Raw genomic sequence first — 14677 nt, 5'->3', positions numbered from 1 at the left:
CGAAAGTGTGTCTGTCTGTCTTATACCTTTTCAGGGCCCAACAGTACGACTGATTCTAACGAAATTTGGTACAGAGTTAGCTTATATACCAGGGACGGACATAAGTTACTTTTTATCCCGAAAAATAAAACAGTTCCCACGGGATCTTTAAAAACCTAAATCCACGCGGATGAAGTCGCGGGCATCTTCTAGTAATTCATAAAGGATGGTAACCCTACACGCATTGCCGCTATCGTACAACTTGTGAATTGTAGCCATAACCGCTGCGCCGCTGAGAAATCGCAATTAAAGCCATTGTTATTATTGAAGATAAAGATACTCTAACACTGAGTGTTAATGTGGAAACAAGTGTGTGTTTGTTTGCTATAACTTATCATTCGTAAATATTATTTGTTTGTTGTAAGTATACAATAGTGTAATTCTGTATCGGTTAGAATGTTGTATTTTCAAGGTATCCAATTCACGTATTTGATACTTACTTGCAGGAAACCGTAGATTTTATTATTTCACTCCCTCAAGCCATTATTTTCGAAGTAGCCTATATCTATGTCACTCTCCCAGTCTTTAAAACTACCTATATCGGTGGGACGGTTTATAATATTAGTAGGGATTTTTTTCTCGTCTTTTTTCCACTTGCCTGTTTATTTCTCGTTATCCGTGAAGTGGCTATTCGTCAAAGTTTTAAGCAACGAATAATAGAATCTCGAGTGACGATAAAACAAGCAACTCCGCGAAGCCTCCGAATGTTGTTTTTTTAAGATTCGTTAGTAAGTTTTTTAATGCGAAAACTTTTTTATTACGCAACTTAAGGATGGGAAGTCGTGACTCGTGAGCTGCCCAGAAATGATTTTGCGGTTGATGGACGCCCAAAAAAGAATACGTCTATTTGTTGGGGAGACGCTATTTACGTTTTTTTTTTACTTTTATTACTTTCTCTCTGTTTCTCCTACTGCAAAGAAAACGAGAGAAAATATTTCGATTTACTCGGAGTAACCTCTACAAAAATTTATTTTAATGCTACTAAATAATAAAGTAATAAGTAAGTAAGGTGTATAATAATAAGTAGTAAAAATAATTTAAGCTTCGATAGCTCAACGGTTGAAGAGCGGACTGAATTCCGAAAGGTCAGCGGTTCAAACCCCACCCGTTGCACTATTGTCGTACCCACTCCTGGCACAAACTTTACGCTTAATTGGAGGCGAAAGGGGAGTGTTAGTCATGATTAGCATGGCTAATATTCTTTTAAAAAAAAAGAAAAATAATAATAAGTAGTAAAGTGTAATAAAGTATTGTAAAATATTGTTTTGTACAGCAGTGCAACGCGAAACGCACAGAACAGATTGTAGGACTAGTACACTTTTGCACATCTCAACCACGTTGATAGAAATATTAGGGATGTCGTTGGATTTCGGAACATTATAACATCAAAGTAATAGTCAAATTTTTAAGGCTTGAATTTGCATTTATATCACGTTTTTTGTGAAGACGAACCGTTGTAACAATTGGACTAATGTACCTGTATCCGCAATTAAAATTGAATTGAATTGATAGTAGGTCCATTTTACTCTGACTCTGTACCCAAGAATCCATGTTTTTGAGATGTGTATATTTATATTTATAACCTTACAGCTACGTCTACTCCGAGGCGCGTTACTCATATCGGATGCCCCTTGTTAGATGGGTTTGTGTTTTGGACCAGAAATTGGATTACGGCTCGATCATGTCTGATAACGGGTGTTTACTTTGGTTGTTTATTTTGCAGTATGCTGCGGGTACCCCCATTCCTGTCCACTAAAGACCACGTCGAGTCTCCTCTCCGAATGAGAAAGGCTTAGGCTAAAGTCCACCACGCTGGCCAAGTGCAGATTAGCAGACTTCACACATCTTTGAGAACATTATGGAGAACACTGAGGTTGACGCATGCAGGTTTCCTCACAAAACGTAACGTTTCCCTTCGCCGTTAAAGCAAGTGATTTCTAATTGCTTAAATCGCACTCCAAAAAGTTTGAGGTGCGTGCCCGGAATCGAATCCCCGACCTCCGGAATAGAAGGCCACCGTCTTAACCACAAGACTATCACCGCTCGAAACTATAGGTAGGAATAAATTAGTACATAGTAATTCAATGCGTCCCACATCTCTCTCAATAATAGATAGTCGGTAAACCGAAACCACGACATAGAATTTCCCGCTTGCCTGCTTATCTCCTTATTCGGTTCACGAAAATCATTTGCGACACTTTGCTCCGCTTCGCAAAGATTCAAAGGCTATTTGCATGCGCATTTCACACGACACAATGCAAGTGGCAAGCGGGATAAATTGCCAATAGGAATCACCGTCTCCTGCCCGTTCTCTTTGCGCCGATCGGATCTGACGCGACGCTGTGCAAATTGTACTGTTCCATTTTGGTGAATATACGATTCATGGAAATCTTGCGAACGATAGAGGTGTCTGGGTCCCTTTAGTTACAATAAAATCTACATTTTCAGAATTGTTTGCTGATTTTTTTTAATAGGAAGGACATTACGAACAAGTGGTATTAACTTGACTCTTTCGAAAGCGCTCTATAAAAGTTTATTTCTATAAAAAACTTTTCTTTTCTATTCTATTCTGCTCGGTTCCACTCCACTTGACTCTGCTCTAATCTTCTTTATTCTATTCTGTTTGATAACGGAATATAAGTGAATCATTTTAATGATACATAATGATTGATGAGCAACTATCATCTATCCTACACTAATATTTATCAGCATCTTTTTTTTTTATAATTTTTTCAAATATTTGAATCGTGTTAAACTTGACTAATATTCCCCTTTCCCTTCCAAATTAGGCGTAAAGATACTGCTAGGCCTAGGTACGATAATAGACAGGTGGTTTTGAATCATCAAGCTTTGTGATTTAAGTCCGTTTTATGACCGATGAGCAAGGGAAGTTTCACAAATCACTACAAAAAAAATCTTGTTTTCGCTCACTTGGTTGTGATAGGCAAAATACTTGCAACTTTTTCGAAAACATCCAGCCCCGCGCGGCTATTACGATCTTTATAGCGCCATAACTTGCCCCAACCTTATAATTCTACCGAATCCGCCTGCGTCAAAACAAAAATAAATCACCACGTCAATATTGGAGTGATGGAGGAAAAACATAAGAGTTGCTATACACAAAGTCGGCTCGCCCCCAGCTGGGCGATTGGCGTTATGTATGTAGACCGATGTTCAGTAAAAAGACCACTTGATTTTCCCGCACATAAACATACTCGGGTAACTATAATATTTTAGACCTTACAAAGCAACGTTGATAGAATTCGATTAAAATTCGAGCGTCGAAACACTTCAGTATTAAGGTAAAATGGATCTTAACAGCCTTGTTTTACGTTCAAGTTCGTTCATACATCTAAAGAAAACGCTGCAAGTGAAAGCCTTGTGAAGTTAAAATTGGTGGTACGGATTTTATTGACTTTAAATTAAGGGCTTTTAGGACCTTTTTACTCGGACGTTATTGTGTTTTGACTCTCGAATACAGTCAATGTTGGTGACGTAAAAGCACGAATCCAATGAATATGCGTTAATTCCTAAAAGCTGAACGAGATCGAATAAACCCGGGCTCATCACCCGATGACAGTTGAACCTACGAGCACAAGAAGTTATGTAGAGTATATTGTGATGTTGTACAATCAAAATGGCCGAATCGAATGTGCCGACTCGACTATGTGTATAGCAGCTGTTACGTGTTTTTTCCAGCACAGATTGCGAAATATTGTCTTTATACATCGGAGCTTACCGACGCCGTAATAAACCGGATTATTGCTATGAATATATCAAAATAACTTTATGAACAAAGAGATGAATTACTCATAAAAGCAATAATTTCGCTGACTCCTAAGATTTTTCGTTCAAGAAGGAAAAATTGGACCAAACTACGCGTAGGTACCTACATACAATCTGGAAGATGATAGGTAAAAATCTTAATCTAGGAACTCATTCATCAATGCGCAACCCAAACCCTTGGACCTAGAAAGCTGAAATTTAGCAAAGAGCGAGGACTAAGGCCAGATTTTTCAAATTCGCACGGAATTGGGATTAAGAAGATTTATGTTTTTACCGAGCGGAGCCGCGGGGTGTCACTAGTGAAATTATAACATAAACTAGTATAGATATTGGATAGAATCAGGCGTTACTTTGCGGAAGTTCATGTTTAGCAAGAAACGGTTAAAAATTATTTTGCTATAATCCGCCAACAGGATAAATCTGTATGGTCAAACATGCAGTTACAAGCTAAGCACCGCTTACCTCCCCAACCAAGCAATAAAGCCAAGTTCCCAAGCAAGCACTGCCACCACCATTCACATGCAACACCACACAAGACTTTTCCACTACTCTCGACGCACGTTTCGCCCCGACACCGGAGCATCCTCAGGAGATTTTGACTTTACAATGCTGTATTGTCAAGTGGTGTTGCATGTGAATGGTGGTGGCAGTGCTTGCTTGGGAACTTGGCTTTATTGCTTGGTTGGGGAGGTAAGCGGTGCTTAGCTTGTAACTGCATGTTTGACCATACAGATTTATCCTGTTGGCGGATTATAGCAAAATAATTTTTAACCGTTTCTTGCTAAACTAGTATAGAGTTTAAAAAATCCTTTTGTGATTCATTGACCTATGTCTGTTACTTTGTTTCGAATCTAGGACCTCTCAGTGGGTACTAGGTATCCAGATTTTCTAAAGTCTAAACAATAAGCTTTTCTAAATGCCACCTTCGTGATAATGCTAATTGGCGCCCAGTAGGAAGAGTATGAGATTTTATATCTCCCCAACGTTTATAGAATTCGAGCAACGGAACACTTTGACATCATATTAAAATTTACCCTAAGAACCCTGTTTTAAGATTAAAGTTCGTCCACTCATCTATAGTCAGTGCTCCAAGCGAAAACCTTGCGAAATAAAAATCAAGATTCTTTGAGTAAATTTCACCATCATCTGTTGCTCATCACCCGCCGGTCCACTACTAAGAACAGATTTCCTCTCATAATGAGAAGGGTTTAGGACATAATCCACCACGCTGGCCAAGTGTGATTCACTTCACACACCATTGAATTATGGAAAAATCTTAGGCGTGCAGGTTTCCCTACGATGTTTTCCTGAACCGTAAAAGCAAGTAACATTTTTAATTGCTTAAAATGCACATAGCTCCGAAAAGTTCGATCCCCGGACTCCCCGAATAAGAGGCCGACATCTTTACCACTAGGCTATCATTGTTTTTTGTCCTAATCCATGACTTTAAATTATGGTTACTTATTATCCCCATTTTATTCTGACGTTAATGTATTTCGTCGCTCGTATTCTCTCAACGTTCGCGATATGTAAAATCTCATACTAACCCTTTCAGTACATTGTATTGCGTGTTTCGGTCGTGGGATAATCGAAATAGCGATTATGAACTGTTTACATTAAGCCCCAATTAGCGTATCTAGTCTGGAACAGTAAATAATGGCGTTGGCAAATGGAATAACTACCTACGCTGTTATGCAACAGCGAATGGGGGTCCTAAACCGAGCTTGATAAATCATAGAAACTGACAAAATATGAGATAGGTAAGTAGTACAAAATACCAAAAGTTGTGTTTTGTATGCCTTTTCAATAAAATAAAATAAAATAGTAATAGGATATAATATGGGGAGTGTGCACAGGAACTATTCGATCTTGTCCCCCCTTCATCATTTTACCACCGAACCGCAAGACGTCGGGCGAGTTTCCATCCTTATGTCGTCGAGATTCCATCAACACGCACGAAACGTTTTGTTTCATCATTTCTCATACGCATGGCTAAGGTTTGGAATACTCTTCCGCAATCTGTGTTTCCTGTCAATTACAATCCGGGTATCTTTAAAATAAGAGTGAATAGGCATCTTCTAGGTAAACGCGTCCCATCATATGCCACATCATCACTTTCCATAAGGTGTGATTGTGGTCAAGCGCTTGCCAATAGTGAATTTAAAAAAAAGTTAGTGGCATAGATTCGTTGTCTCTGCAAACGTTCAGACGTTCCTTCGAGTTCACAGAAGTTTTTAGGAGTACGAGCGAGTTGCACTGCATCATCTCTACCCGCCTTGTTTCTCCAGCCTCAAATCCGTTGTGCGTGCGGTGCGACACCGCACGACGTCGCAACTCATCGGGCGGCATGGCACTAAGACAACGCACCGCATCGCTGCCACAACGCATCGTGTAGCTCCACTCTAAGGTTGAGATCTATGGAGCGCACTTTGACTTTGCTCAGACTTAAGACACTGTTAAAACGAGACAGCGTTATCCCACTGGCATAAATCTCTCTCGTTTTAACTGACACTTAAGTCTAAGCAAAGTTAAAGTGCGTTCCATAGATTTCAACTTGAACGACTTGCTATAGAGTAACTTCTGCGAATTATATTAGTGGACACTTATATATACATGTACACTAGTGGATACTTCTACTTGGTCTTAAAGTGCGTACATCCCTCCTTCCTCAGAATGTTTCGGAGCGACAAAGCACGCGATAAATCGCTAATGCGCCAGTCAATTTGATAGAATACGTAATAACTCGCGTCGAGGCAATTTCGTGGGACGCGCCCGTTGCGAGCCGACGAGTGAGGAAAAATAACGCCCATACGAGCTGAAGGCTGAAGGAAACATCCGTTGTTCCATAGATTTATTATATACGTAAGTACAATCTATTTTTCCTTAGTTGACTTAAAAGGTAAACTTAACTTAAAAGGTAAAGCTTCTCAATGAAATGCGTAATATATGCGGCTCATACGACCCTGTTACAGCGAACTGATATATTCGAACTGAGATACTTATTTCATGATAGGAGTGAAAATCCTAATACAATAGTTCAACGCGTCGCTTACGCGTTTCTTCGAGGTTTCTGTGATTTGTTTATCTTTTAAGTAAACTGGGGAAGACAGTATTCCTTTATCTTTTAAGTAAACTGGGGAGGACAGTACTCTCTACTTTTTAGTTATGTTATCACTTTACCGAGCGATATCGCCAAGAAGTTTAATGTTTCGATACGAATACCTTGTGTAAACTGACTAGTTAACCCGCCTCGCCCAGGCTTCGTTCTAGTGAAAGACAATAATATACATCAATCTCTGAACCCTTCAGCCATGATTAAAATATGCCAAAATAAGCGTAAAGTAACCCCACAAATCGATAGCGCATCAAGTGCAAAAAGTAATGCAATGGTCTGCCTACATCGCCAGAGGGGGAGTCGGGGTAAGCGGGTGCAGATATCCCCGATATCGCCGGGGTCCAGGGGGCAAGGGAGGTCCGAGAATGAAATATCCCCCCATAAATCTGCCAGGCCTCACCGCCACGGCCGATCGTCCTCTGTCTCTATTTTGTGCCACTCGGAAAATTATTTCGTGGCAGCCCTGAAAAAATAATGTGCCACATTTATCATCTAATGGTAGCGGATATTTACGTATATATCATATAAAAATAAGAGAGAAAATCACGTGGAATCACTGCCTGTGAATCAGGGTTGAGTGATAAGAAAAGATTTTATTTTGGCACGTTTTTATTAGGACTTTCAAAATCGATAGCAGTAGTAGGTATATGCCATCATGTAGCCCCTTATTCATGGCATTCAAATCGTTTTCTATTCGTAAAATTTATAGTTATTTCTAGACTTTCGAATAAAAGAAGTCTTTGACGGCAAAATTCATTTCACCCATTTCGCTATTTACCATTTCAAAATCACAGAGAGTTTTTAATGACCCCTATAATACTGATAATAATAATCTCTTCACAACATTGTACCTACAAAGACTCGAAATCACTGGTTTCCCGAAAATTACGCCCTACATATAAATTCACAAACTGAAATAGGTCTTAATAATATTAGATAGAACTAGTATATAGAAAGTTTTCGAAAAAACTCGACTGCTGTCTTTTTCAGCCTGAACATTAAAGCACATGAAATCCGCCATTTTGGTTTATTTTATTTTATGTAAGTACCCTGTAACTCTCGTGCCATCAGGACGACTCTAACAACGTATCATTTATCAAAATCGGCTGCGTCATTGAGTAGTTACGAGCGTGCATAACTGCATAGGAACGGCCATACATATAAGTCAAACACATAACCTTCCTTTTAGGTTTAGCCGCAGTCGGGTAAAAGACAATGGCAACCCTACTTATATTATTTCGAAGGTAACTGATATATAAAACGGGAACGAATTGATTCGTCCATTACGATTTACTAGGATAAGCTGTGGTTGTACAAAAAATATTCATTCAATATCTTTTATCTCCATTTTCGGAGTAGTTCTACTTTTCAGGTTCTCTCTACGTCGAATGAAGGTCGTATAAAATTACTTCCGAGAAAATAAAGTATTTTATTTTGGATCAATAGAAGGTGCCTCAATAGCTGATAGCTTAACAATCAAAGAAAGATCTCTTTAATATAAAAAGGCGTTTAATATAAAAGTTACTACCATATTATATTCTATTATTATTGCTCTATATAACTTTTAAAAGAAGTAACCTCAGCACGCCCCCAGCCCCTTAAATTTTGTACACATGTTCTTGAAACAATATCTATCTCGCTTGCCAAAAAATCCATTTCAAGCTATGTTGTTGCGCTGTTTGAACACTTATACATTTATATTTATTATTAAATTTTGGTCGTGCTGTAAATAAAACAAAGTCGCAACCATACTTTTTCCATCCGATTTTTAACCCCCGACCCAAAAAGAGGGGTGTTATAAGTTTGACGTATGTATCTGTGTATCTGTCTGTGGTATCGTAGCTCCTAAACTAATGAACCGATTTTAATTTAGTTTTTTTTTTTGTTTAAAAGGTGGCTTGATCGAGAGTGTTCTTAGCTATAATCCAAGAAAATCGGTTCAGCCGTTTGAAAGTTATAAGCTCTTTTCTAGTTACTGTAACCTTCACTTGTCGGGAGTGTTAGAAATTATTAATTTACACTTGTGAATTAATGTCTTTTTTATGCTAAGTCTACGTCATAATATTACCCAGCAACTAAGTACGTATCTTGTAACAACCGTAGCATATTTTATCTAAGAGTTTAGCGGACACTTCCGTAAGTAACGAAAACTTGCTTAAATCAAACGTGGTAGTGTCAGTCTGCTAATAAGTTAAGTTAAATCAAACAAAAGCTAGACTGCGAACTCCGCAAACTAAGTTACAATAAAATGCAAATTCGTGATGAATTTTAAACATTGTATCTGAATTCTTGAGACAAGATTGGTTATGGCTTAATTGGTTATTTCAAGTTTCTCAATCTGCGTAGGAATTGTTCGGAATTGAGTCTTTTTGAGGGTAATATTGGTTTAGTTGGTCTTCGTTAGCGGTTTAGTACTTTGAGTGTGGTTTTTTGTTCATGGTTCGATAATACAGTCAACTTTTTGCGGTAGTATATTTTTGAGCAAGCAATTCCAAGTTTTGCTCTCAGTAGAAAAATACCTCTGCCTACCTGTGTAAAAATTTGTCTACTTATAGTATAATAGATGAACACCACAACATTAGCCGCGTGGACTAAGGCTTTTTAAAAATTCTATGAGATGGGATTTTCCAGCATAAATAGTTCCTAACTTAATATATCCGTCAGCAGCAGTGGTTGCCCTTAAAAAGTAATAGGCGACAGACAGGCACATTTCCTCACAATATAAATTGTACTTCCTCACAATAAGTATGGATTATGTGTGCAGTGTGATGTATCACTGATGAAAAAACATTAAACCAATTTCGACTAAACTTTCGGGATTTGAACACCTATCAATAGTCCAAAGTTCAAATCAATCCTCTAAAACCCGAGATAGATACAGCCCTTTTTACTAAAGCAAATGTAAGCCAGCTAACGCTATTGGGTCTAAAGGCAGAATTGCGTTAACTTATAAAGTACCCTGTTTCTAACTTTTCACTTTCAGGTTGCATTGCTGGTTCAAACGGTTGACCTTTCCCTTTCAAATGTTTAAAGATTTTTAAAGAGAAACTAATTTACAACATTTTACCTTCACGTACTAAAACCACAGCAGGTTAAACCTTTCGCGTGAACATGTTTTAAAGAGTACTGAACATGTTTAAAATCCACGCTCAAACGTGCAAAAATTTATGTTTAAAAACCATTAAATGTTCGTCCATGTTATACAGGGTGGACTCAACTTAATAAACGCCGAGTAGCATTTTATTTAACATCGTGCTCGGATGAAAATTCGATGTTCGCCGATGCATCTATATGCAAAAATGTGAAAAACATCGTTGCGCCAATAACTCGAGAGCCAGTGGGACTTTTTGAGATATCAATTTTCTGAAGAATAATGAAAAACCTGAAACACAAATATGTTAGAACGAAGTTTGGTTAGGAGGTAATAATTAACCTCGTGGGGTGGCTAAAGCTCATCTTTAAACATTAGCAGTTAGGGGTTCAATTCGGGTACATTGAGCACTACGTAATAGGAAAGTAGTAGTATCTAGTAATATTAAATATTTACCCGACTAATTTAAAATCAATGGGCCCAAGCATGGCAAGTTGACTAAATGTGCAACACCAGAAGCCTCGCTTTATCGTCCCTTCATTCAGCTTCACCTACTCAGCCTCGTGTAGGTTTTGGCATACTTGGCAGTTCCACTTCCACCTAAACTTTAGAACCAGCCACAAATCGTCTGGGTAGTCTAGTTTACATAAAGTTCACGTTTAGTTTATTACCCACTCGGGCAACGCAAAGAACCACCATACCATCTGACAAATATTCAAACGCCTCCCAAAAATGTGCAACAGGCTCTCAGAGTACAATGTCCGATCAGCGATCCAGACACGCCGGGAAGCGGTTAAAATACATTTTTTTCCATGCGACCAGCCACCGTGACATGTGATGGGGGATTCATAATTTTATAACACCCTACTGTTGAGTTAGGCTTTAGACTTATAGCAACAGCAAAAGACTGCAGCCATATATAATATAATATATAATATCTTTATTTATTTAAGCAACAAAGGCCCACAATATTATGTTAGTAAACATCTTAACCCCAACTTAAGCCATAGTACCTACATTATTCCTTAAAGCAACTTTCAAGTTAATTTTTAACTATTTTACCTTTTTTTAATGTAACATTTTGATCACTGTATATTCAGTGCTAAACTCATATCCAAGCAAAACCGCCTAAAAATGTGCGAAAATTGTGTCCAAAGTTTTGAGTCCAAATTTTGATCACTGACACAATCTTGAACTCATTTCCGAACAAAACGGCCAAAATCAGTGTAAATTGAGGCAAAATATTGTGATTTCGATCAAAACTGTACAATTAGACAGTCTTTCATTTAGTTTTTTACTCATCCTGTTAAATTTAATTACATTTAAATGAGTTTGTTCAACAACTCCTCAATTGGTCTACCTAACTATAGACTTTTATTAGTTGCCGGAATGGTATTCGTAAGTATAGAAAATAAATAAATCCACATTATTTCTCCTGAAACTCAATTCAACTTGCGCATTGAATCATATTATTAACCATCGAACAGACGTAAAAAGCAAAAAAAAAACTGCAACAATACATAACTTTACACGGTATTTGAAACCGAAGAAAGCTAAAAAGCACAGAGGTTCCCTTTATAATGTAGACTAGGAATAATTCCCACATGATAGAGAATAAAAAGGATTTATATTTTCAGCAATAGAAACCGCGAGCGGAATAATATTGTCGAAAGCAAAGCGGTGATTGCCATTGCCATGCAATAACCCACATTATTTACCATCGAACAGACTTAAAACTGCACCATTACATAACTTTACACGGTATTTGAAACCGAAGTGTAATTAAACATGAAAATTGAATCCCGCACATAATCAATCCGGTTATTAAAGCCTGCCGTGCCCGCCTTTATGACTGCGCTCAAATCGAAACCGGAAATGTTCATTAAACTTTATAAGGGCTGCTTTAATATTACTGGAACGGGAATTTAATAAAAGTGGTTTTTATTTAACTTGAGCTCATTTTCAGTTCAATTATATTAATTAACTAGCTGATGCCCGCAGCTTCGCCCGCGTGGATTGGTCAAATCCCCTGCAGCATCAGGATTGAGGAGTTGGAATCCAAATTTTTTATAAAACAATGTCGCAAAGTTCCTCTATCGATTAAAAAAGAAACGACGCAAATCGGTTCAGAAATCTCGGAGATATCGGTGTACATAGGTAGAAACACACAACTCCCTTTTTGAAAGTCGGTTAAAAAAGTAGCCTATGTTACACCCTGGTCAATCCTCTACTTGTCTGTAAAAATCCCGTCAAAATCGGTTCAGCCGTTCCAAACATTAGCCTTTTCAAACAGACAGACCAATCTCTCCAATTCAATCCAAATTCAATCCAATTCCAATCCAATCTCCAATCTGCCAATTCGCACCTGGCCAGCGTGCACATATATACAGCCTATAAGCTATGAGGAAGGCTGAGAACCGGGTGTGGTGGCGCTCTGTAGGGAAGGCCTATATCCAACAGTGGAGTTCCACAGGCTGATGGTGATGATGATGATAAGCTATTCTCGTTCTTAGAGAAGAACCCAACAGTCGAAAGTCAAATCATTTATTCAAAGTAGATACTATTGTACTCTTTTTGATGGACAGAATTGTTAGATTTGTAAGATGATATACTTAGTAGTGATAAGTAATTAAATACATAAACTTAAAACTAAAGCTACGAGGGTTTCAAACGCGCCCAGGTCCCAGTAAGGTACCAGTGATGGGTTCAGATTCAGAGTTTAGATGATTATGTATCTGCACAAGTACATTCCACTTTCGGTAGCCTAGTTGTAACTGCAATTTCAATCCAGTAATAGCGAGAGCAATTTGGTCCCTAGTCATAACAAACATCATAGGCGCATCTGTATTGACCGACATCTCTCGCTACTATTACGTGTACATACATACATCGTTCATACATCTACTAAGGCCATACAGGTACCACTATATTCCATTTACATCAATATTACCACTATAGAACAATCAATCGCAAAACAGCAAAATATCAGCGAAGGTTTCGTTAGTAAAAACTTCCTCTAGTTTTTCTTATGCCTTCGATCATCATCAAAATTATATTACGGGTGTAATTTCTAATGTATTATTAATGAATAATTTTTGAGGCCTAGTTGAGGTTTAAATAACTTACTGGTTACAGAAGTGACATCCATTTTCATGTGAAAGATGGTTGATTCTAAGTTTTTTAAAGTTCCAGTTCTTTCGAGTATCGCGGTAACACGCAACCTTAATTTTTCACTAGTATAACGATAACACTAGTATAACCTTTTTTCTTGATTTTTCACTAATAAGTATAACGATTTTTATATCATTTCACGGTGCTAGCCACTAATTATTATTATTCTTATAAGCAAGAGTGAATAGTCATCTTCTAGGCAAGCACGCTCCAAACTAGACCTCAACATTGCTCTGTTTTTCAGGCATGATTGTCGTCAAGAGCTTGTCTATCTTATAATTAAAAAAAAAAAAAACAGTAAATAATTATGGGCTACTACCTAATACCTTTTTTTTTCTCTCGTCTGGCTTGATACTGATTAGCCAATGTCAAATTTGTAGTTATTTACAAGTTAGGAAAACTATGTGTATATCTGTGTGTATGACATACAAGTCTGTGCCGGCGCCCGCCGACATACACGCGGCGCCCCTCTAGAGCGCTTCTCAGTCAGTTCCTTGGTCAGTTCCACCACCAATAAACACCAGCAGAACACAAAAACCGGCCAACAAAAAAACACTCCAAAAAGTCACAACACGCACGCCAGCAAACGCCACCACAGACGATGGACCTACCTAATACCTACTAATAATTAATATGTTCTAACAACAAAACTAAGTCTTGTGTTTCTGTGAATAAGTAATTGTTTTTTGTCTATGGAAGTTTGTTTTCATGTTTGCTAAAAAAGACTAAAAGAAAATTAATGAAAAAACAATCCTCTTTCAAAAATAAACGATATTATTAATGCCAGCAAAATATCATCGCTCCTCCGAAAAGAAAATATGCCTCCAATATATTTTTAAGCACACTTACCGAACGATATAAACAAAGACGTTAATATAAAAGGTACACCAAAATAGCTACTGTGTAGGGCTTGAAAATCGGATTATTTTTCAGTTCCAGAGACGGGTTCGACACTCAGCGTTCCAAGTCCGGAGTTCCGGAGTTTTGAAGCTTCATTGAAAAACTAACTTTTGCCCTATTTCATATGTACAATTTATGAAGACTATGATTGTCTATGTAGCTGCTGAAAAACTCAATTGTCCTTAAAATTCGAAAATCCAAACTCCAGTTACATTCATGACAGCTCCGGTTTTACAAACAAACCTGTAATCTTTCGAAACTCCGTAGTTACACCAAAACCGGAGTTCCGGAGCTCAAGCCCTAGTAGGTACCTACTGTATTACAATTTATAATCTGCCTCCCGCTGTCTCGGCCGATCTCTTTCATGTTTTGTTTATGTATTAAATAAACGTAAAAATGTATATAAGTTCATTTTCTTAAAAGAATTCTCTTAAGAGTAAAGGAAAGGAAGCTTTGTACGAAAATTTGTACGAAATATTACCTATTACGTCTGAAAGGTAGTCGAATATGATTACCGTTTATTACATAGTTTCGACATACCCGTAGCATAAAGGTTAGCATACTATTATTATTAA

The 14677-nt window shown here is 37.8% G+C and overlaps 1 protein-coding gene and 1 long non-coding RNA gene across 3 annotated transcripts in view; both read left to right on the top strand.

Annotated features, from left to right (window-relative positions):
- The window catches only part of LOC123870163 (max dimerization protein 1-like), a 354224-nt gene that overhangs the window by 308235 nt on the left and 31312 nt on the right, over positions 1-14677 (top strand). The window lies entirely within an intron of this gene.
- LOC123870164 lies at positions 274-5213 on the top strand. The gene is made up of 3 exons (XR_006797020.1): positions 274-451; positions 1763-1912; positions 5106-5213. It is a non-coding gene; the product is annotated as an uncharacterized LOC123870164 (long non-coding RNA).

This window comes from Maniola jurtina, chromosome 12, assembly GCF_905333055.1.
Source record: "Maniola jurtina chromosome 12, ilManJurt1.1, whole genome shotgun sequence".
Lineage (NCBI taxonomy): Eukaryota > Metazoa > Arthropoda > Insecta > Lepidoptera > Nymphalidae > Maniola > Maniola jurtina.
The sequence above is the reverse complement of the archived record's forward strand: the minus strand, read 5'-3'. Positions and strand labels throughout refer to the sequence as shown.